The sequence below is a fragment of the Delphinus delphis genome, chromosome 2, assembly GCF_949987515.2.
Source record: "Delphinus delphis chromosome 2, mDelDel1.2, whole genome shotgun sequence".
In the NCBI taxonomy this organism is placed as follows: domain Eukaryota; kingdom Metazoa; phylum Chordata; class Mammalia; order Artiodactyla; family Delphinidae; genus Delphinus; species Delphinus delphis.
Window position 1 is genome coordinate 105,150,704 of NC_082684.1, and position 24,459 is coordinate 105,175,162.

Genomic DNA, 24,459 nt, shown 5'->3' on the forward strand with positions numbered 1-24,459 from the left:
GATCCAAAGTAACCCTCCTTTTTCCTCTGGCCTCTCTCCTGATTCATCAAGTTGCTTCTGATGGCCTGAATCACCCGCCCTGAGTTCTGGGTCTCAGGCCTCCCACCTCCCATGGGAAAACTGTCATTCCCTTCTCTCGGGAGGGGTGTCCTGTATAAGTGTGCCCAAGCCTGCTTGCAGGGGAGAGAAGACTTTGGAGGGGAAAGACTCCAGCCTAAGAAGCAGTGCAGCTGGAAAAAGTCACAGTAGCAGGCTGGGCCTCATAATAACCGGGGTCCCAGATTCATCCCTTCATGTACAGACTCTGCTGAGCGTCTAGCAAGTGTAGGCACTGGGCTGGATACTGCCGATACAGTGATGGCCAAATAGCCCCTGCCTATCAATGGAGCTCATAATCTGGGGTGGAAGGCAGGCTCCTTCATTCAACTCCATCAGAGTATATAATTATAAGCTGATGAATGCTGTGACGTCCAAGGAGCTCTGATTGTGTAGCACAGTGGGAAATGACTTAACCTTGAACAGAGGAGAGTGAGCACCAGGATGTTTTCCCTGAGCTGAAATATGAATGGATAGCTGTTTTTCCTGCCCAGCACCCATTCATCCTTATAGCTACCTAATTTTCCTCTGGGAAACCACAGTCACGCCTAGTATCAACTCAAATTATTTGGGTGGAATGTTTAGTATGTACCACATCCCCAGCCACAGAAATCGATTTCGAGATAGGCACGTGATCCAATCCAGAGTTAATGTGTGTTGATGTTACTGCTTGAACCCCTGATCAAGCCATACCTGAAGTCCGAACTATGCTGGGACTTTTCGGCTTTAACCACTTCTGCTTTTGATTAAGCCTCTTTGGGTCTAAATTTTGGTCTCTTGCAATTAAAAATGTCCTATCTGGGCTACAAAGTAATTACATTAAAAAGTATATAGGAAGGAACATTCCAGGCAGAGGTAAGAGAAAGCACAGAGTACAAAGGCCCTGAAGTGAGAGGCAGGAGCAGGGTAGGTTCAGGAACTAGCCCCTTCTAAGCTGTTGGCCACTTTTCTGAAGCTCCTTACGATCATTTCCTTTTGAGCCTTCACAAGCACTCTGAGATGAGTATTACCATGCCTATTTTATAGATGAGGAAACTAAAACTCACACAGGGGAGGTGACCTGCTCCAGGTCACAGAATAAGGACACCAACCCAGGCCTCTCTGACTCTGAGATCCATGCTGTTCACCTTCATCTCACGTGTTTCTGTCCCACAAAGGATCTAACGGGACCTCCGTCCCTTCTTTTCCATCCCACTCCTCTGACCAGCTGGTTTCTAGTTGGGTTCAGCCCATGGAGGCACAGAAGAGGTTAGAATGCAGGAGGAAGGGGAAAGCCAGTCTGGCTCTGGCAGCATCACGGCAGTGGCTGCAGCTGGGTTGGTGGCAACAGTAGCTGGCGGTGAGCATAGGGGCGGCACCTCTAGCAGCTCAGCAGCAAGGTGTGTGTCCTCCTGGGGCCTGGCAGCTTCCTGATCCCTTTGGAAACACCCTTGTCATGCTTCTGTGTCTCCCGCTCTTCCAACACCTTTTAGCCAATTCCTCTCATCAACACTGCTTTGCCTGAGATATCTCGAGTGGTTTGTATTTTGCTGGCTGGCCATGGATTGATGTAATCATTGATGGGGTGACTGTTACGAACAGTCTCACTGGCAGAAGGTGTTACTGCCAGCTGCTGCCGGGGTAGTCCGCTGGGCTCAACAAACAGCAGATAAGGCAGGGATGGCAGGGATGGGGTCTGATCTTGCTCTGCCTGCCTTCAGAGCTTTTAACTACCAAGCCATAGCAACTTCTCATTAAGGCAGGGAAGCCTGTCTGCCTCCTACTGAGCCAGACTTCAAGGGCTTGAGTTAACTCTGGAGAATTATGTCCCAGGCTGGCCATGGACTTAAGGTGACTCTAGAGAGAAAAGTTTTCACAGAGAATCAGAATTTTAGTTCCAGACTCAAGATCACCTAGGCCAGGACCAACAGGTTGTGATGAAATAGCCTGCCCAAGAGTCAGAACTGCATTCACCCCTGACTGCCCCCAGCTCCTGTGTGACCTGACTTGAGAAAGTGCCCCTCCCCCTCCAGTCCCCACCTATGAAAGGAGGAGCTGAGCCATGGCAGACACGGTGTGTTTCCTCCCCAACACACCGTGAAGGGCCTGGGGAGCCGTTCTCCTCTCACCTGCTTCCCAGGCCCTTCCCAGCCCATGGGGTGATGCTTGATGGGTTCCAGCCAATCGCAGTCACTCCTTTCCCCGTGTCAGGGATTGGTTTAGTCATGAGCACGCGACACACCCCTGGTCAATGGGATGTAGGGGGTCTCTGGGGGATGGTGCAGAGAGGGGTTTCTGGGAAAGTTTTCCTCACTCTGAAAATAGAGACACGAGAGAGACACCTGACTGCTTTCTGCCTACAGAAGGGGTGGGCAAGAAAGGGATGCCTGGTGCTGTTTCAGCAACCTGACCACCGTGAGGGAGAGCTGCCAACACCTGAGGGTGGCAGAGTGGAAAGATGGACAGAACCTGTGTCCTCGCTATCCTGAGTGTAATCCCATAACCGCCCAACATCTGAACTCCTTGTTAGGTGGCGTAAAACAGTTTCGTTGTGTAAGCTATTTTTAGTTGGGCCTTCTGTTATCTGCAGCCCAAAGCCTTCCACCTGACATATGAGGCCACCCGATGAACTTCCCTGTCCTTTTTAGATCTAACATTTTGTGATCCAGCTCCTCTTTTCAAAGGGGCAAGAGGGGACTTGTCCAAGGCCACACCATGAGTGTGGTGGAGCCAGGACCCCAAGCTGCTGCATTCTCTCCCACCATATACCCCTTTACCCCTTTGCGCGAGCCCTTCACGCAGTGATGGACATCAGTTCTTGTTTCAAAGAAATGCTTCATTTGTCACTCACAACTTCTCTGAGTTGAAAGGGAGTATGGGGCTGGATAAAGATGACCCTAGAGGACTTCCCTGGTGGCGCAGTGGTTAAGAATCTGACTGCCAACGTAGGGGACACAGGTTCAAGCCCTGATCCAGGATGATCCCACATGCCGCAGAGCAACTAAGCCCCTGCGCCACAACTACCGAAACCTGCATGCCTAGAGCCCGTGCTCTGCAACAAGAGAAGCCACCGCAATAAGAAGCCCGTGTACCGCAACGAAGAGTTGCCCCCACTCGCTGCAACTAGAGAAAGTCCGCGCGCAGCAACGAACACCCAGCGCAGCCAACAATACATACATACATACATAAATTTATTAAAATGAAAAAAGATGACCCTATATAATTTCCCACCCTGCAGCCTGTCCCTCTGCATGGGTGCCCTTGGGACCCAGCAGAATACAGAAGTCTGGGTGGGGTCTGACTCTTTCCCAGCACATAATTACTAAGCTTGGCAGTGATGGTGCTGCTAGCGTCCATGGGCCACCCAACTACCGTGCTCCCAGCTGCAGCTGATCCAGAAGATCAGAGAGGGTGAGCTCAAAGAGGCTCCTCTTCCTTCTGAAATGTGAAAACTTGCCAGTCCCACATGAAGGCTACAGAGAGCTCAGAGAATCCTGATTTCTGGCCTCCCTTTGGTAGGAGACCAGACTTGTGTAAATTTAGTGTTCTCCTGGCCCACGGTGGCAACTTGTGAGATCCTCCTGGTTGCTGGCCACCCAAGGGATAGAACCTGGGAATCTCTGCTGGAATCAGCCCCATCCCAAAGGGAAGCAGGGAATCTCAGCCCGGAGAGAAAGGAGAAGGATTCCATCCCTCCACAGAGACTCAGCCACAGAGCTAGCTGGAGAATCAGGCAGAATCAAAGTCGTGTCACTGCAGCAAGGATTTTTCTTTAGTATTTTTACCTAACTATGACTATTTAGGCAGAGAAAAGCCGGGTTGTCTCTCCCCTCACAGTGCTTATTCTTAGACCCTGGACAACCAGGTCACATTTGTGAGGTTTGGAGTGACAGTCACAGAGGATGCCTGCAGCCCAGGAGCCCACCTTTCCCTCTTCAAGGCTGATGGTCTAAACTTACTCTCTGGTATCAGTCAAGGACTTTAGTTTGTAAGTCACAGAATCCAACACTGGCTGTTTTAAGCAAAAAAACGAAGGACTTTTGGGAAAGGGCTATCAGGATGCTTTGGGCTGTAAGCAGCAGAATAACAACAGGACTTCTTATGTCACATGACAAGAAGTCAGGCAACAGATGCTCCAGGACTGGTTCAGCGGTTGTGCGGTCACGTGGTCCCAACCCCCAACAGAGCCTGACGAGCCCCACCTCCTGGTACTTGCACCCTTGTGTAGCCCCTGCCCTGCTGTGAGGACTTCCCTGGTGGTCTGGAGGTTAAGACTCTGGGCTTCCACTGCAGGGGGGACGGGTTCCGTCTCTGGTTGGGGAACTAAGATGCCGTGTGCTGCACGGTGCGGCAAAAAAAAAAAAAAACATACTAAAAAATAGCGCAGGGCTGTGTGGCCTGTAGGACACTGCAGAAATGACGGCATGTGACTTCAAGGCTGGCTACATGGTAAAAGTCACTGTGGTTTCCACCTCATTCTGTCCCTTGGATCATTTGCTCTGGAGGAAGCCAGCTGCTGTGGGGTGAAGACACTCAGGCCCTCCTCTGTAGGAGAGGCCCATGTAGAGAGGAACTGAGGCCTCTTACCAATAGCCTCGTGGGTGAGCCATCTTAGAAGTGGATCCTCTGGCCTGATCAGGCCTTCAACGGTCTGCAGCCCCGACCAACAGTTTGACCACAACCTTGTGAGAGAACCGGACCGGAGCCACCGGCTTAGCCACACCAAGCTGGGCCTTGGACTGAGTTTTTGCACATCACCCTCACCACGTGCATGCAGTAGGCATTATTATTTTCCTCATGCTGCAGAGCAGGAAACGGCACAACCAGGAGGTGGCTGAGATAGGATAAGACAAAGCCCTCCCTTTAGGGGTCAGGCTGGGAGAGCTGCCCCATCTCCTGCTTAACTGTAGCACTTCAGGGACCCCCTGTTCTAGGCCACTTGCCCTGGGTGTCTTGGACCCCAGTTATTCCTCCAGTATAGGGCTCTGCTAGTACCTCCCAAACTGCCTAGCTTTCTGGTGGGGCCAGTGGGAAATCTTTACTCCCAGGTTCGCTGAATCCATGTCTGCACTTACCCCTGCCTCGTGCATCCCCGAGCTGACAACTCACCCTCAGCCTTATCCACAAACCCAGACAGTTCCCGGGTTGCACAGGTGCTCCTGAAGGCAGTATGTCCAGGAACAGCGATGCTTTGTTAGAAACAAGGCCACCTGAGGCATGATGCATCACCCCCAGGAGTAGATTCCATCCCAAAGTGGCCCTCGGGGAGGTCCCTGCAACAGCAAGGCCCATACAGGGCTGCTGCCAGCGACATCGTCTGGTGCCAGGTCTCTCCTGGGGGTTTAGGCTTATGCAACTCTTTCTAGGATTTAATTTCCTTTTTCTTTTTTGGTCTCTATGTTCGTTACTATGCCCGTGTCTGAATGAGTTTTGTGCAACTCCTATGTAAGCGGGTAAGAAGTAGCTAAACAGCCGGGAGCGGTAGGGTCGGAGAAGGACAGTGGGTCAGGCTGTCACCATTCATTGGAGAACCAGTGGCTTTCAAGTTGCTTCTTACGAAGGGAACAATTTTGTCAAAGGATATAAGCGCAGGAAGCACTGAAGCCTTTGGCGAGATGGGAGTAGAAACCTGACCACTCATCAGTCCCTCACTCCCAGGGGCAGCCCCCGAGGCAGCTCTGCGGAGAACAGTGAGCACTTTCAGGACTGCCCACCAAGACCCCACCCCCTGCACAACTGGCAGCGCAACAAGCCAGCATCTGTCAAGGCTTTAGTCCTGTTTCCCTACCATTAGGATTAGGTGCAGCTTCATGTGCCAGAGAAGCCTAATTAGCAGCAGCCTATACAGCATAGACGTTGATTTTTCTCACTGGTCAACAAAGCCCAAAGGGAGTAATCAGAGATGCAGGCTCAGGTGATCCAGACTCAGGACCATCTGAGCGGCCGGAACTCACTGTGCAGGCACCGGTCTAGCAGCCCAGCCTTCTCGATCCCCAGCACGTGGCTGCGTCTCATGGTTCCAGGCCGCTTTCTCTCACGTTCACATGCTGGCCAGAAGGAGGTGACTGACTCCCCTGGTTTGCCCAGGACAGAGGGATGGCCCAGGACGTGGCACTTTCCGTGCTAAAACCAGGAGAGTCTCAGGCAAACCAGGACGAGTGGGTCACCCTAGACGAAGGGCACTTTGTGGAAGTCATACAACATGTTTCTTCTATCTCACTGGCCAAAACTTAATCACGTGGCCCCGTTTAGCTGCACGGGAGGCCGGGAAATGGCGATTTTATTCTGGTGGCCATATGTTCAGTTAAACACTTAATATAAGAAAAGAGGGGGAAACAGATATTGGGATCAACAAGCAGTCCCTGCTGGTGTCCCTCCTTCATCCCAACCCGCCCTCTGAGCACGTCCTGCTGCTGCACCTCACACAGATGCAGGCTTTCCCCTTGCCTCTGACTTTTATTTTTCTGCTTGGCTGCAGTTAAAATTTCCCTCCGGCAATGTGGCTCCCAGCTGCCCTGGGTATCGTCACCCCAGCCTGTGCTTAATCCAGGCCGGAGACTGGACTGCTGGAGTCACAGCCTCCTGAACCACCTCAACTAAACTGCCACCCAGGCCGGATGCTAGGCTTCCTTATTGAAGAGCTTCAAAGGCAAGGAAGTCTCAAGGTTCGTCGGCAAGGCAAGAAGGGCAAAAACAGCCGTCTCTTTCCTCCCCTCCCCTCCCTTCTCTTTCTCTTCCTTCCCTTTCCCTTTCCATCCTCCTTATCAGACATCAGGTACTAAAGGTACCATGATAAATGAAACAGACACAGTTCCTGCATCCAAGAGATTACACAATAGCCTATGGAACAGACAGTGAAACAATCCTGTATAACAGGTATGACAAGGACCAAGATAGAAAACCAGTGCTGTGGGGTGCCTAGAACAGATCCCCAATCCAGATTTGGGGGTTCAGAGGGTTTCCTAGAACAGAAGACCAAATTTGGTCCTGAGGGACAAGTAGGGGCTGAGTCCTGACGGATGAGTAGAATGAGCTAAGTGGGAGAAGGGAGTGTTCCAGTACAGGAGGCAGCCTGTAGAAAAGCCACAAGGCAGGAGAGAATGTGGTCCCTTCAAGGGACTGGAAGCAGCTCAGGGAGGTTGGAACTAGGAGAAGGGAGGGGCTGTGCTGGGAAGTGGCTAGAGATGAAATGAGGGCGGTCATCAGGGGCTGGATCACAACCGTCCTCATGAGCCATGATGAGGAGTTGGCACTTTGCCTGAAAGGACCACATGGGCCATCTGCCTCTTAACCACCCAGTTGCCCTAGTACTCTCAGCTGTCATCCAGGGCTTGTCCTGGGTCAATCCCATCATGAACTGGCCTGGTGGGCAGTGGCTGATAGAAGACAAGAGTGTAGCTGGACCCCTAGGAAGGTATCCTGCCTGGTCAGGCCAGAGCTGAAGATGAGCCAGCCCTGCCCACTGCCACGCTGTGGGGTGACAGATGTCCCACCCTGTGCCCCATGCCCGCCATTGGGTGGTTTAGCCTCTCCCCTGCTCCCAGACCTGGGCCCTGCTTCCCCACCTCCCTCTGGTCAGGAAATGTTCTGACAGCCCATTCTAGCAGGACCTCAGGATGGAGGATTTGGGGGCCCCTCGCCCAGGGACATGCAATTGGTCGGCCTCCACTCCTGGGGGGAGGGTTGCAAGGAGCTTCCCGTCCGGTAGCCACTTGCTTGCTGGCGGGCATGGGAGCGAGCGGTGGGGTTAGGGACTGCCTGAGGGATTGCAAAGCTGCAGCGGTCTGGCATACTTCTTAATTTTTTCTAATTCAATTTAAAGCTGACTCTAAATCACTATCCCACTGAGCTGGTAAGAAATTCAATCTCAGACATATCATTGAGCTTCCCTCCCCCAACTCCAATGTTTTGTCAAGGTGCCAGGGGTCTTCTTAGACAGTACCAAACCCTTGGGGTGACCCCTCTGGTCATACCAGTGGTTGCAGGACTGTCCCCTATCCCAGCCCTTGTACCCCCTCAGGTGTGGGGACTCAGCTGATCTGGGGTGCCCCTCGGGGTGTGGGAATTGCAGGCAAGAGGTGTGCACTCTGCGTCTAGCAGACCCTCCCTGAGTGTACCTGGCAGCCTTTCCCTCCAAGGCCTTGTCACCTCCTGCACACTGCCTAGAATCAAGGCGTGGGGACTCTCCCTACACTTCCCTGCCCTGATCACACTCTGCCCCTTTCCCGACTTGGGTAGAAATCTCTCTCTCTCCCTCCTTTTAGCTCTTAAAAGCCCACCCTTTCTTCCTCTTCTAGGATGTGTCACAGAATCTCCACAGACCCAAGGTTATTACAAAAGAGAGCCATCGACTTCCAGAAGCTTCTGTGCTCTGACCACCCAAAATACCCAAAGCAAGGAAATACCAAGAGACTGGCTCCTTGCTTGAAAGAGCCAGGGGAGGGAGGAATACAAAGTTAATATCTCCACAAATCATCTGGCCTCTTCTGCATGAGGAAGGGCACGTCTCTTACTGTCACAGGTACTGCTGTTGTCAGTCTCACACACTTCCTGGCTCTGTCAATCTGCCAGTCTTACCTGGTGACTTTCCCTGGTTGGAGCTTCCCTCACCCAACATCATCCTGGGGTACTCGGACCCCCTTAGGCTGCTGCTGTATTAGTCAGCTTTCGTTACGTTATGCTGCAGTGACAGGCAAACTCAGAGTCTTAGTGGTTTACAACCATATAATGTTTAGCATACTATGCTTCCAACCTTGCAATGAAATAACGCAGTTTTTTTTCATTTTCGATGTGATAAAAATCAACTCTGTTATGAAATTAAATGACTCCTAATGGACTGCAATCACAAAATGTATGTAAATGTAACTTTGCGACTTGAATTATAAAAAGGAAACATCTATTTAAATGTGGAAGTATACCTACTCTGTCAGAGGATAAAGATTAAGGTAGCTTGATGATTATTGACTCTACTTTGTGTCACCCACTAAGTCAAAAATGCTAACTGAAAACATTTTTATTTTATTTGTTTAATTTAATATTTTATGTTATTTATGTTATTTATTTATTTAGGCTGAACCAGGTCTTAGTTGCAACATGTGGGATCTTTTTTTGTAGCTGCGGCATGCATGTGGCATCTAGTTCCCTGACCATGGATTCGGGCAGACAGTCAAGTGAGGGCGGAGAGTCACGGTTGGGTGGTAGGATCTCATCCTTGGGGCCTACAGTCAAAAAAGGGGGATGGCCAAATGCAAAGGAGGCCTCAGCTGTGGGGAAGCCAGGGCACTGGCAGGGAACTAGGATAGAATATAAGAGCAAGACCCATACCCGGCAGTGGAATTAAAGATGGCAGATAACAAGGGCCGCAGCAACAAGGGCCAGTTACTAGAAATGAGACTGTCCCAGAGCGTGGAAATAGGATGACTTTAATTTCCTGCAACTAAATTGGTGGGGGCGGGGGGGGCATTACACAGTGAGGAGGAAGGGTCTGTCTGGTGGGTCAAAACAAATCTAGCCAAGGTCCAAGGAGAAAGGCAGTGACAGGGAGCCAGGCAGACCACCACAGGTATCAGCCGACTGAGAACGGAATTCGGAAAATACACTGGAGCAGATGTAATTAACCTATATTTCACTGTCACAACACAGCGAATGTCACCTGGCTTCTGACACCTCTCTGTGCCACTAACTACGCAACAGAGAGACTGCTGGGAAAGCCCTGGAATAAAACTCCGCAAAGCCCACAGCTGCCCGCCTCCAGACCACTCTGTCAGAGAGAGGCTGCTCCTGATGCCCCCACTGTCACTCCCAGACAGCCACCCCAGCTCTGACCCTCTGAGACTCACATCACCCCGCGAGGCCACCGGCTACTCACACTCACTAGGGGCCTTGGGACTTGACATCAGTCTTCTCCACCTCACGTCCTAGGCAAGGTCAAGGTTCACGTGGCGACGCCACCCCACGACAGTTCCTTCCGTTTAGTTCTGACTGACCCCCGGTCCGGTCCACCCAACCCCACTCAGGCACCACTGCATGGCCACACTCAGGACATCATCTGACAGAATGTCCACTAGCTTTCTCTGACCACAACTTCCCAGTTCATCAGTTCTCTCTCACACCTCTTCGCTTTATAATAGCAATAACCATTATTAACCAAAATAACTAATAATAGGGAGTGTTTACTATTTGCTAGGCACTATTCAGAGCACTTGACATGTATTGAGTCATTTAATCCTCACAGCACGCCTAGGGTCTAAGTGCTATTATTATCCTCATTTTACATGATTTGAAGTCTGAGGCACAGAGAGGTTCAATAATTTTCCCAAGGTCCCACAGCTATAAAGTGGCTATAAAGAGCTGGGATTTGAAAACAGGTGGTCTGGCACCGAAGTGTGCACTCGCTCTCTCTTTCATTTCTTTACATTTTATTGAACACAGAGAAAAGTACATATATCATAAGTGTACAAACAGATGAATTTTCACAAACTGAACACCCCTGTATAACCAGCACCCAGATGGAGAAGCAACACTACCAGCATCCTGGAAGCTCCTCGGGCCCCCCTTCCAGTGCCACCCTGTGCCCTCCGACAGCAGGATTTGTTTACCCGTCTTTGGGCCTCTGTGGCTGGCCTCTTCTGTCGTCCTCACTGCTCACCGCCAGCGCACGCTGCTGGGAGACTGAGTGGTACTGAGCAGTTCTACACAGCAGGCGCTGTGCTGAGCACGAGGCTTGCGTGCCTTTCACTGAGATTACCAGGCCTTAGCTCACCTGTTATCCTAAACTCCCAGATCTCTTCTTGGGTCAGCTACTTCTGTCAAACCCAAACTCACAGCCTTCACTCTTGCTCTCTTGTGTGCCTTGTCAATAGCTAGTGGACATTCTGAGAAAAGCAAAACTCCAATTCCAGATCAGCCCAACTGTCCTGCTCATGCCCACATACACAAGAGTGGCAGAGCCCTGCCGGAGAGTAACACGACCTTGCAGAATGGAATGTAAATGCGTGACGTCCAAAGGCAGCTGGGTGCCACGTGCTGCCCAGGGTGCTTTCTCCACGCCCCCGACCACACCTTCTCCCCTTCTTAGAGAGGCTATTCCAAACGTTCCCCCTTCTCAGGCCAGCTTCCCTAACCCCATCCTCCCACTCCCAGCACAACTGCTTATCCCATTTCAGTAAGCAATCCTAGAAACATTTGCCATAAGCAAATTTAAAAGGCAAACTAGGAAAAAAAGTTATTAACCATAAGTGGCAAATGGACTAATAATATTCGTAACTTTAAAAAAAATTACGTACAAATTGAAAAAAAAAAACCCTCTAGTTCTCCAATAGGACATCGCCAAAGTAACAGACAATACACAAAAGAGAAATTACAAATCGCTGATAAACATTTGGCAAAAGACTGATCTTCACTTCTAATCAAATAAATGTAAATAAAATTGGCCAAGATTAAAAATGGATAATGTCACATTCTCCCAAACAGACTAAATTTTAATTCCTGAATCCAATTAGCAGGGTGCCTGGGTCCACTTGCTCTGGCCTGACCTGGAGTCCACAAGTATCACGCCCTCAGCTTGCACTGAGGGACACTCACCACCATATTTATTATGGGAACATTGTTGACAGCCTTGACCCTTAAAAAGGGAGAGTGATTTCTTCAGGCCTAGGCTCAGAAACTACACTTCTCCTGAGTCACTGGCTTCTGTTAAATCTCAGGAACTCTGGGACTGCTTTCCTATCTGTTGAGGCTGTAGAAGCTCAGAGCCAAATGTGTGACCCACCCCCTGGCAACCATGCAAGTCTCTGTGGCGTGCATTGCCACATACGACCTGACACCTGACTCAACTGATTAGTCTACCCCTGTGTTCCCTTGGCCCCAATCCTCTTTATCTGCTTCCTTTTTAATCCTAAAGTATTCTTTACCTCAAATCTTTTTTGAATAAGCAAAGGAGGGCAGTTCTAACGAAGAGGTCGTCAGCCCTCTGCTGTTCTCCATACTCTGAATGAGTCAGGTTGGACCTTCAGGTTCACATTTGTCACCACAGCAGTATGAGGTGTCTGTGCACTGAGCTAATGGCTTCTGGCTGTGCAAGTTAGTTTCTTGAACAACAATTCCTAAATACTTAACAGGTTATTTTCAACTGCCTTATTGAATATCATATAATTTTCTCAAAATGTTCTTTCAGGAACACCATGTGGCATTCTTTTTCAAGATGGAGGTGCTATAAAATCAACAAATTTGATAAACTGTTCAAATTTCAAAAGGGCTTGGAACATTTCAACTCAAGAAATAAAGAAGGCCTATATAATACAGAGATAATACCCAGTTATATAAACCAAATGTCTTCTGCAATGTGTACATTTATTCCATATATTTTCTTGATGAAAAGGCAAACTTTAGAGAAGTTGCTGAAATAAAACATGGGAAAAGAAAGCATATGAACTATGCTCTGTTCACTTTGGTAGAAGACAAATAAAATGTCCAAATTGATCCTTCAATGAAACTGTCATTCAATCCAGAGAGAAATTATTGTTTAAAGGTAGAAAAAAGAAGAATGTTAAAAAATAGTTATCTCAGCTGTAATTCCAGGGAACTCAGAAGTCAAACTAGGATAACATCCATTCGGACCCTGCTTGGGTGTTCAAGTATTTGGAGAAACATCACAGACGTGGTAGCAACGAGCCAAAGCAGAACTTAGACATCCAGACTCTATCCTTTCTCTCTCCCTGCTCCCCTTCCCTTTCTTAAGTTCTATCAGTCAGGATGCTTCTGGCTGCAAGTAAGGAAAATTAACCTCAAATTATTGTGTGATAAAGTCGATTTATCGACTCATGCAAACACGAAGTGCAGAGTGAGATCTTTCGAGCCTCAGGAGAGGTTCGGTAGGGACTCTGGCTCTGGAACTCTGCAATTCTCCGAGCTTGTTCTTGCCCAGGAGCTGGCGTTGTCCTCACTGGGGGGTGGGGTGGGGGTGGGGACATCTATCCCATAACCACTCCAGTCCAATTGAGACAGTTTATATCACATGCCTGCCTTTGAACCAGTGACTGGGACCAGAGGACTTCATGTCCTGTCTGACTTAGGCCTGGGTTATGCATCTATTACTGAATAAATAACTGTGGCAATAAGGACATGAGGGACCACCCTGGCACTGGAAGTGGGCTCAATCCCACCCAAACTTCACAACTGCTATGCACAGGAGAGGGGAAAAGGAGAAGAATTACAAAAGTTACCAAAGAGGAGTGGTAGAGACTGGCTGGCTGTTCAAAGACAGTTCCTCTCCTTCCTGGGCACAAACAGATACAGATGGATCACATTTCCCAGCCTCCAGGGCAGTCAGGTGTGGCCAAGTGGCCAATGGAACAGACATGGACTATTTCCAGATCTGGTCCCTAAAAACCTCTCACCCACAGTCCTTCATGCTCTTTCCCCTTCTGCAAGCTGTCCGTGCAGACGTGCACAATGATCTTGGGGAGCCATGTGTTGAAGATGGCAGAGCCACAAGATGGAAGGAGCCTTGGTCCCTGAATCGCCACTTAGAGAAGAGTCCTCCACTCATCAGGAACACCTATCTTAAACTTCACGTGACTGAGCAACTTCTTTCAAGTTGAGACTTTTGTATATTTGGGGGTTTGTTACAACAGTCAGCCTATCCTAACAGTTGAAGGAATTAAGGTCCACAAGGTTGGATGACTTGCCCAAGATACAGTTAACTGACGAAACAAACACAAAGACACAGAATGCAGTGATCTTGCCACTGGAATGCAAAAACAGAATAGAAAAAGTAATAGTTATGAAACCACAGGATAAAAAGAGACGTAATGAGCAATACAGCATCACTACGTATCTTTTAGGCAGAATGCACAAGTAAGGAAGCGGGTCAACTGGAAAGCCCTTTCTATGTCAAAACTTGTGGAAATTTTCCCACAAGTTATCTCCCACAAGTTATCCATTCTTCTCTTAGCAAACAGAATTACTGGAAAGTTTCTCTGATAACAGAGAGTGCAAACTGCCTCAGAGTCAGAATTAGGAATAATAACTGTCATTACACATAAAAAGCAGTATTAATTCTCAAGCTGAAAAGCATTTGTGGGGCTTGGGCTGAACCCCAGTGCAGGGGCAGCTACCATCTGTCTGACCAGCACCCTCCCTTCCTCTGAGAGCTGCTCCCCATCCAACTACCTACTTCTGTGAAAGCTGCTGCTCATCACAGAAGCCACCAGGGGCCGCTGGGCGGGCAGGCAGGTGTTCCAAGCCAGGCTGTCCTGGCTCTTCCCAGGGACTCTCAAATTGGAATCAAAGGAAGAGGCTCAGTCCCTCCCCATTAATGAAGCTGTGAAATATGAGGCCAGGAGCTATTGGTGGGCACTGTTTCTTGCTGAGCAGAAAGCAGCAGCCCAAGAAAATGAAGATGACACCACAGGAAAGGGAAAGATGGAGAAGGGTCCTGGTTTCACGTGGCCCAGAGGCGGGCACACCCCTGTCCTTCCCATGGTTTGGTTACGTAAGCCAGGCCATGGTGGCCCACAGATTTCACTTTGGGCCTCAGCTTGTTTAGATTAGGTTGATGTAACTTGCAATCAAAAGAATCCTGACCAACAGAATCAGGAAAATTGCCTCAAAAAACAGATAAACAAAAAAATTCACAATATCTCACAAATCTCCAAAAGTAAAATGAAAAGTACAGAAGTATCAATGTCGAGTATGGACTCAGAAATCAGTGTACTGGGATTGAATCCAGGTGCTGCCAGTTTCTAGCCAGGAAACCTCGGGGAAATTGTTAAACCTCCCACTTGCCTCAGTTTTCTTACTCTTAAAGGTGAACCTTTAGGGTGACACCAAGCCCACTGGGTTTTCTTAAAGATTAAATTAGTTAATACACATAAAGTACTTAGAACAGTACCTGGTATGTAGTAAACATTCAATACATGATGGTTTTATTGTTACATTTGATCAATCTGAGTTGATTTTCAGTAAGTCAAGGTGGAACCAGCCAGGTGAAAATAGGTGCTGACCAGAGAAAAAGCATGTTTGTCCCACACAACCTGACCCTCAGCAGTGCACCATCAAATCCAGATGCTCTTTCATTTGTAATGAAGGGACTTCTTCAGGGGCCCACCAAGGAAAGACCAGTTCGGCAGTCTCAGACCCCTCCAGGAGGTGAGCAAGGATAAGCTGTATCAGCCACCAGCACGCTCCTCTGCTCCCTAGCACATCCATTCTCTCCGACCTCCTTCAACTCCCCGGGCCCTCAGGGCCACAGTGAAACAGGCAGGAGGGTAAATGCTGCCCCAGCGCAGCCTATAGGGACCTCTCCATCTTCTGAGCATGCATGACCTCGACAGTTAGAACCCTTCGTCCCATCTTAGGCTTGTCTTTTTTTTTTTTTAGTAATGGAATTTCACAAACACAAAAATTTGACAGCATTTTTTCCAGACACAAGATACTTCCTACAGAGCTCTACCTTCGCCAAAGTTCTTCTGCTATTTCTGCTGATTAAGCTGGGGAGAAAGTCTCAGCAGAGCACTTTCGTGGAAACTGCACAGTCAAAAGCCCAGAGGTCTTTAAGTGCCTAGAAGTATAAGTAAGTATTTGAAGCATTCAGTCTGTAAAAGCATGGGATAAAGCTAGAGAAGCGGGCAGAAGGCACATCAGGCTGGGCTTTGAGGTCATGGAAGGAGTCTGAATCTGGCAGTGGGAAGCCACAGAGGGTTTGAAGCAGGGAATGGCATAATCAGGTCTGCATCTGATCACCCTGCACCTCCTCTGAACCTCTGCTTGCAGGGTAGCAGATGTCTCAGACGTCTGCATGTGGGATCAGCTTATCTGGGAACCAGAGAAATAAGGTCTGAAGACATGTTTTTCAGAAGAATAGCTTAGGTAGGGTAGAAATTCCAGAAATTTTCCTCATGATGGAGAAATAAGAAGAAGGTAGATCATTTTAGTAACCTGGCTCTAGAGTAGTAGAGAAGGCTGAGAATACTGGGAGCGGGGCAAAGCCCTCATGCCACCGATTAGAAACCACTGACTCCAAAGCAACCTGGTGGGGAAGAGCCAGGGCCCAGAGAAAGTGTCACGCTCGCAGGGCTTTCTAGAGCCTGGCAATGGGACAGGCACGCTGCTCCGATTGACCAGAGACTGCCCACTGGAAGAACAAGTTCAATTCCTACTAGCCCTGACCAGAGACCCTCTCCAGCCAGCCTACGTTATTTTACTCCAGCAAAAAACTGAGCACAGTAAGCAAACTTGACATTGTAGCAAAGTTAGCCTTGTAAACAAGTGAACCCAAACCAAAACTGTGCCATTACCAGAGAGATTCATGTGGGATCTGAAGCTGTCCTACGTTGCAGAAATATTCTTGGCCTCTCAAGACAAACATAGCTTTTGGCACTGAAAACTGTTTTTTGGTTTACAGGCCAGAAAACCACTGCACCCATTTATTTTCCACACACACACAAAAAAAAGTGTATATAATTAATATACTCAAAAAGATAACGAGTATGCTGTAACAAAACAAAACAAAAAAACCCATGAATAAGCAGTTATAAAAAGAACACACCATAAATCTTGAACACAAAAACTGTCCAATTTAAAAACTCGAAGGGTGGCTCAGTGGTTAAGAACCCGCCTGCCAATGCAGGGGACACGGGTTCGAGCCCTAGTCTGGGAAGATCCCACATGCGGCGGAGCAACTAAGCCCGTGCGCCACAACTACTGAGCCTGTGCTCTAGAGCCCGTGCTCCGCAACAAGAGAAACCACTGCTCGCCTCAACTAGAGCAAAGCCCACACGCAGCAACAAAGGCTAAGTGCAGCCAAAAATAAAATAAATTTAAAAAACAAAAACCCAAAGGGCTAGATAGCTGAGTAGACCCTGAGGAATGAATCAATGAGCTAGGAGAGTGAGCTAAAGAACCCTCCCAGACTATAGCACAGAGATGGGAAGTAAAAGAAAACTGAAGAGATACAGAGGACAGATCAAAGATGTGCCTAAATCCGATCATTTGGAGGAACCTGCAGAAGGGAAGGGAGGAAATGGAAGGGGGGGACAACATTTGAAGAAATAACTATTAAATGTTTCCTAGAACTAAAAGAATAAAACCATTTTAAAAAATAGTTTTTAATTACAGTTATTTAAAGTGATCTACATGGATGGAAGGAAACATACTACCATTTTATGAGTAGCTATCTCCTGATTATGCAATTTAAGGTCCTTTTCTTTTTCAAGTTTTCTAAAATGAACATTACTTTTGTAAGAGAAAAAGTAATAAAAGTTTACTTTTATAAAATAAATCCAGAACCAAGATACAAGAAAGGCTTTTAAAAATTCTCTAACCTCTCTTTCCTCTGACTTCTACCCTATGCTACTATAGTGGACCTGTTTCTGTAAGCAGTCACCACAAACTTGGGCAAGTCATTTGATCGCTTTAAATTTCTGCTTCTTTTAGGTCTTCAGCAGGGAAAATAAAATCCCTCCTTCCTACCTCACAGGAGTTTGGTGAACATCAAATGAGATGATGTATAAAAATTGCACTCAGTATACTCTGATTTCTCTTCAGATCAAATAAATCTTTTGCCTTTTACTAAAGATTTCCATGGAGAGAAACAATTCTGAGACTCACAGACATTAGAAAACAAACTTACTGTTACCAAAGGGGAAGGGGGGAGGGATAAATTAGGAGTTTGGAATTAGCAGATACAGACTACTACATATAAAATAGATCAACAACTAGGTTCTACTGTATATCACAGGGAACTATATTCACTATCTTGTAATAAACTACAATGGAAAAGGATATGAAAAAGAATATATATGTGTGTGTGTGTGTGTGTGTGTGTGTGTGTGTGTGTATATATAAAATCAGTTTGCTGTATACCAGAAAACACAGCATTGTAAATCAACACAACATTGTAAATCAACTATACTTCAGTTAAAAAAAAAAAAAATAGCGCCCAGTCAACTATACGGCACTGCAGAAATTGAGCATGTTATCACAGTCCTTCTAAGCTGGTAAACCCCAACCTCTGAGTCACCCTCCACTTCCCTCATCCCTCACTCCCCAAATCCAATCCATTCCCTAGCCTGCCAGCTCTTCCTTCCTTCCTTTCCCAAACCACTGTACTACCTAGTTACATCTGGTCATACCTTGTGCCTGAACCACCACGATAGCCCCCTGGGTGATGCCCCGCCTCTAACTTTTCCTTACCCCACCCAGTGCACTTTCCTCCTAAAACTTAATCTTCATAAAATACATTCATCCTGTAACTACAATGCTGAAAATGAAAGTTCTCTGAAGTTCACAGGATGGACTTCAAACTCCTTAACCTGGCTTTCAAGCCTTCCCTCCTATCCCTGGTCAACCTCCTCGCTGTTTGTGGAACAAGCCAGCAACCCCCCCACCCCATACACACCCCCATTCTCTACCCATCCAGGTCCTCCCAGTCTTCTTAGCCCAGGCCAAACACCCCTCCCTCCCTTCCTCCCTCTGCACCTTCTGACCAATTGAGACCAAGCTCCTGCCAGTTATCTGAACACCCACTCCATCCCTCAGGCGTCATCCTCACTTCCAGGTCAGAGGCCTGCCCCACACTTCCAGAGAGGACTCTTTCTGCCCTGAGGGCAGGGCCTCCTGCTTGGCTCCTGTATCTTCTGTACTAGGCACTCAAATTAACCTGCTAATCATTTTAGTCTGTAAAATAAACTTTCTCTGCCTAACTGAATTTTATTGTAATTATTTCTTTAGTTTTCTTTATAGTTTTAATATCTATAGGTACATCACATATATTCCTATATAACATACGATTTAGTTATTAAACTTTAAATAAAAAGAATTATACTTTATAAATTCTTCTATAAGTTCTTTCTTTCAACATTGTTTTTGAGATTGATCTATGTTCATATCTGTACCTATAAGCCATTCATTTTCTTTTCTTTTTTTTTTTAAGCCATTCATTTTCAAAGCTGAAAAGCATTCCTTTGCATATCACAACTTATCCATTAAGTTGCTGAGAGATATTTGGGTTTTATCAGAAAGTTTGCTATTAAAAGCAATGCTCCTATGAACATTCTTATGCATGTTTCAATACACATGTGTCTCTAGGACTGAAATTGCAAGGTCATAGGGTCACACGTTTAACTCTACTTGGTAATGACAATGGTTTTCCAATCGGTTTTCCAACCGATTTATGCTTTTACTTACAGTGTTGAAGAATTCCTCAAAAATACTGTCAGGCTTTTAAACATTTGCCCATTTGGTGGGTGTAAAATGTTATTTCATTGTGGTTTTAATTTGCATTTCCCCAGTGAGGCTGACATCTTTTCACACATGTATTGGCCATTTGGTTTCCTCTTTGATAAGCTCCCTAAGTCTTGGTGTATTTTTCAACTGGGCTGTCCTTTTCTTATCTACTGTAAGAGTTCTATATTTATTCTGGATACCAATCCTTCACTGGTGTTGTGTGTTGCAAATATCTTCTTCCAGTTTATGGTTTCCTTCCTTTTCACTCTCTTTTGATGAGAAGTTCTTTATTTTAACTTAGTTGAATTTATTAACCCTTTCCTTTATGGTAACTGCTTTGTGTAACTTGTTTAATAAGTCCTTCCCTACCCAGAGATCATGAAAATATTTATATTTCCTTTTAATAAAAAACAGTTAAAATAAAAACTTCAGAAAGGAAGTTATATAAACAATCAATTAGCACATGAAAACATACTCAAAATTATTAGCCATCAAGGAAATGAAAATCAAAACCACAAGGAGATACCACTACACACCCACCAGAATGGCTAAAATTAAAAGACTGATAACACCAAACGGTGGCAAGGACGTAGACCACCGGCATTTTTGTCATATACTGTTGGCAGGAGTGTGGAATTGTATAACCCTGGAGAAAGGTCAAGCAGTTTCTTAAAAAGCTAAATATAATAGCTATCTTATGAGCCAGCAATTCTACTTCTTGGTAGTTACCCAAGAAAAATGAAAGCATATGCCCACATTATAATTTATACTAGAATATTCATAGCAACTGTATTCTTAATAGCCAAAAATTAAGAGCGGCCCTACCATCCCTCAACAACAGAATGAATAAGTGAATTGTGATCTAGTCACACAACAGAATAATACTCAGCAAGAAAAAAGAGCAACATAGATGAATCTCAAAAATACTATGCTGAATGAAAAAAGCCTTACACAAAAGAATACATTCTTTAAGATTCTATTTATATGACACCTAGAACAGGCAAAAATAATTTACAATGGGAAAAAAAAACTGTGGTTGTAGACAAAGAAGGACACTACATAATGATCAAGGGATCAATCCAAGAATAAGATATAACAATTGTAAATATTTATGCACCCAACATAGGAGCACCTCAATACATAAGGCAAATACTAACAGCCATAAAAGGGGAAATCGACAGTAACACATTCATAGTAGGGGACTTTAACACCCCACTTTCACTAATGGACAGATCATCCAAAAAGAAAATAAATAAGGAAACAGAAGCTTTAAATGATACATTAAACAAGATGGACTTAATTGATATTCATAGGACATTCCATCCAAAAACAACAGAATACACATTTTTCTCAAGTGCTCATGGAACATTCTCCAGGATAGATCATATCTTGGGTCACAAATCAAGCCTTGGTAAATTTAAGAAAACTGATATTGTATCAAGTATCTTTTCCTACCACAATGCTATGAGACTAGATATCAATTACAGGAAAAGATCTGTAAAAAATACAAACACATGGAGGCTAAACAATACACTACTTAATAATGAAGTGATCACCGAAGAAATCAAAGAGGAAATCAAAAAATACCTAGAAACAAATGACAATGGAGACACGACGACTCAAAATCTATGGGATGCAGCAAAAGCAGTTATAAGAGGGAAGTTTATAGCAATACAATCCTACGTTAAGAAACAGGAAACATCTCGAATAAACAACCTAACTTTGCACCTAAAGCAATTAGAGAAAGAAGAACAATAAAACCCCAAAGTTAGTAGAAGGAAAGAAATCATAAAAATCAGATCAGAAATAAATGAAAAAGAAATGAAGGAAACGATAGCAAAGATCAATAAACTAAAAGCTGGTTCTTTGAAAGGATAAACAAAATTGATAAACCATTAGCCCAGACTCATCAAGAAAAAAAGGGAGAAGACTCAAATCAACAGAATTAGAAATGAAAAAGAAGTAACAACTGACACTGCAGAAATACAAAAGATCATGAGCGATTACTACAAGCAACTCTATGCCAATAAAATGGACAACCTGGAAGAAATGGACAAATTCTTAGAAATGCACAACCTGCCAAGACTGAATCAGGAAGAAATAGAAAATATGAACAGACCTATCACAAGCAGTGAAATTGAAACTGTCATTAAAAATCTTCCAACAAACAAAAGCCCAGGACCAGATGGCTTCACAGGCGAATTCTATCAAACATTTAGAGAAGAGTTAACACCTATCCTTCACAAACTCTTCCAAAATATAACAGAGGGAGGAACACTCCCAAACTCATTCTACGAGGCCACCATCACTCTGATACCAAAACCAGACAAGGATGCCACAAAGAAAGAAAACTACAGGCCAATATCACTGATGAACATAGATGCAAAAATCCTCAACAAAATACTAGCAAACAGAATCCAAAGGCACATTAAAAGGATCATACACCATGATCAAGTGGGGTTTATTCCAGGAATGCAAGGATTCTTCAATATATGCAAATCAATCAATGTGATACACCATATTAACAAACTGAAGGAGAAAAACCATATGATCATCTCAATAGAGGCAGAGAAAGCTTTTGACAAAATTCAACACCCATTTATGATAAAAACCCTGCAGAAAGTAGGCATAGAGGGAACTTTCCTCAACATAATAAAGGCCATATATGACAAACCCATAGCCAACATCGTCCTCAATGGTGAAAAACTGAAACCATTTCCACTAAGATCAGGAACGAGACAAGGTTGCCCACTCTCATCACTCTTATTCAACATAGTTTTGGAAATTTTAGCCACAGCAATCAAAGAAGAAAAGGAAATAAAAGGAATCCAAATCGGAAAAGAAGAAGTAAAGCTGTCACTGTTTGCAGATGACATGATCCTATACATAGAGAATCCTAAAGATGCTACCAGAAAACTACTAGAGCTAATCAATGAATTTGGTAAAGTAGCAGGATACAAAATTAATGCACAGAAATCTCTGGCATTCCTATACACTAAGGATGAAAACTCTGAAAGTGAAATCAAGCAAACACTCCCATTTACCACTGCAACAAAAAGAATAAAATATCTAGGAATAAACCTACCTAAGGAGGCAAAAGACCTGTATGCAGAAAATTATAAGACACTGATGAAAGAAATTAAAGATGATATAAATAGATGGAGAGAGATATACCATGTTCTTGGATTGGAAGAATCAACATTGTGAAAATGACTCTACTACCCAAAGCAATCTACAAATTCAATGCAATCCCTATCAAACTACCACTGGCATTTTTCACAGAACTAGAACAAAAAATTTCACAATTTGTATGGAAACACAAAAGATCCCGAATAGCCAAAGCAATCTTGAGAACGAAAAACGGAGCTGGAGGAATCAGGCTCCCTGACTTCAGACTATACTACAAAGCTACAGTAATCAATCAGTACAGTATGGTACTGGCACAAAAACAGAAATACAGATCAATGGAACAGGATAGAAAGCCCAGAGATAAACCCACGCACATATGGTCACCTTATCTTTGATAAAGGAGGCAGGAATGTACAGTGGAGAAAGGACAGCCTCTTCAATAAGTGGTGCTGGGAAAACTGCACAGGTACATGTAAAAGTATGAGATTAGATCACTCCCTAACACCATACACAAAAATAAGCTCAAGACGGATTAAAGAGCTAAATGTAAGGCCAGAAACTATCAAACTCTTAGAGGAAAACATAGGCAGAACACTCTATGACATAAATCACAGCAAGATCCTTTTTGACCCACCTCCTAGAGAACTGGAAATAAAAACAAAAATAAACAAATGGGACCTAATGAAACTCTAAAGCTTTTGCACAGCAAAGAAACCATAAACAAGACCAAAAGACAACCCTTAGAATGGGAGAAAATATTTGCAAATAAAGCAACTGACAAAGGATTAATCTCCAAAATTTAGAAGCAGCTCATGCAGCTCAATAACAAAAAAACAAACAACCCAATCCAAAAATGGGCAGAAGACCTAAATAGACATTTCTCCAAAGAAGATATACAGACTACCAACAAACACATGAAAGAATGCTCAACATCATTAATCATTAGAGAAATGCAAATCAAAACTACAATGAGATATCATCTCACACCAGTCAGAATGGCCATCATCAAAAAATCTACAAACAATAAATGCTGGAGAGGGTGTGGAGAAAAGGGAACACTCTTGCACGCTGGTGGGAACGTGAATTGGTACAGCCACTATGGAGAACAGTACGGAGGTTCCTTAAAAAACTACAAATAGAAGTACCATATGACCCAGCAATCCCACTACTGGGCATATACCCTGAGAAAACCATAATTCAAAAAGAGTCATGTACCAAAATGTTCACTGCAGCTCTGTTTACAATAGCCAGGAGATGGAAGCAACCTAAGTGTCCATCATTGGATGAATGGATAAAGAAGATGTGGCACATGTATACAATGGAATATTACTCAGCCATAAAAAGAAACGAAATTGAGTTATTTTTAGTGAGGTGGATGGACCTAGAGTCTGTCATACAGAGTGAAGTAAGTCGGAAAGAGAAAGACAAATACCGTATGCTAACACATATACATGGAATCTAAGAAAAAAAAAAAAGGTCATGAAGAACCCAAGGGTAAGACGGGAATAAAGACACAGACCTACTAGAGAATGGACTTGAGGATATGGGGAGGGAGAAGGGTAAGCTGGGTCAAAGTGAGAGAGTGGCATGGACATATATACACTACCAAACGTAAAATAGATAGCTAGTGGGAAGCAGCCGCATAGCACAGGGAGATCAGCTCGGTGGTTTGTGACCACCTAGAGGGGTGGGATAGGGAGGGTGGGCGACACAAGACGGAAGACATATGGGAACATATGTATATGTATAACTGATTCACTTTGTTATAAAGCAGAAACTAACACACCATTGTAAAGCAATTATACTCCAATAAAGATGTTAAAAAAAAAACAACCTGTGGTTGTTAGTGGGTGGGGTTAGGAATGCAAGAGGAACACAGAGAACTTTCTGGGGTGATGGTAATATTCTGTATCCTGACAGAGATTTGCATTACAGGAGCATACACACTTGTACAAAAAAAAAAAAAAGGTAAATTTTTAATTCTAGGTGATATGCATACTGAAGTGTTCAGGAGTCACGTATACTGAT

The 24,459-nt window shown here is 45.2% G+C and overlaps 1 protein-coding gene and 1 pseudogene across 1 annotated transcript in view; one reads left to right on the forward strand and one right to left on the reverse strand.

Annotated features, from left to right (window-relative positions):
• Positions 1–24,459, reverse strand: part of PDE8A (phosphodiesterase 8A) — a 136,598-nt gene that overhangs the window by 103,832 nt on the left and 8,307 nt on the right. The gene's annotated exons all lie outside the window — the stretch shown is intronic.
• Positions 17,603–17,712, forward strand: LOC132421452 (U5 spliceosomal RNA; annotated as a pseudogene).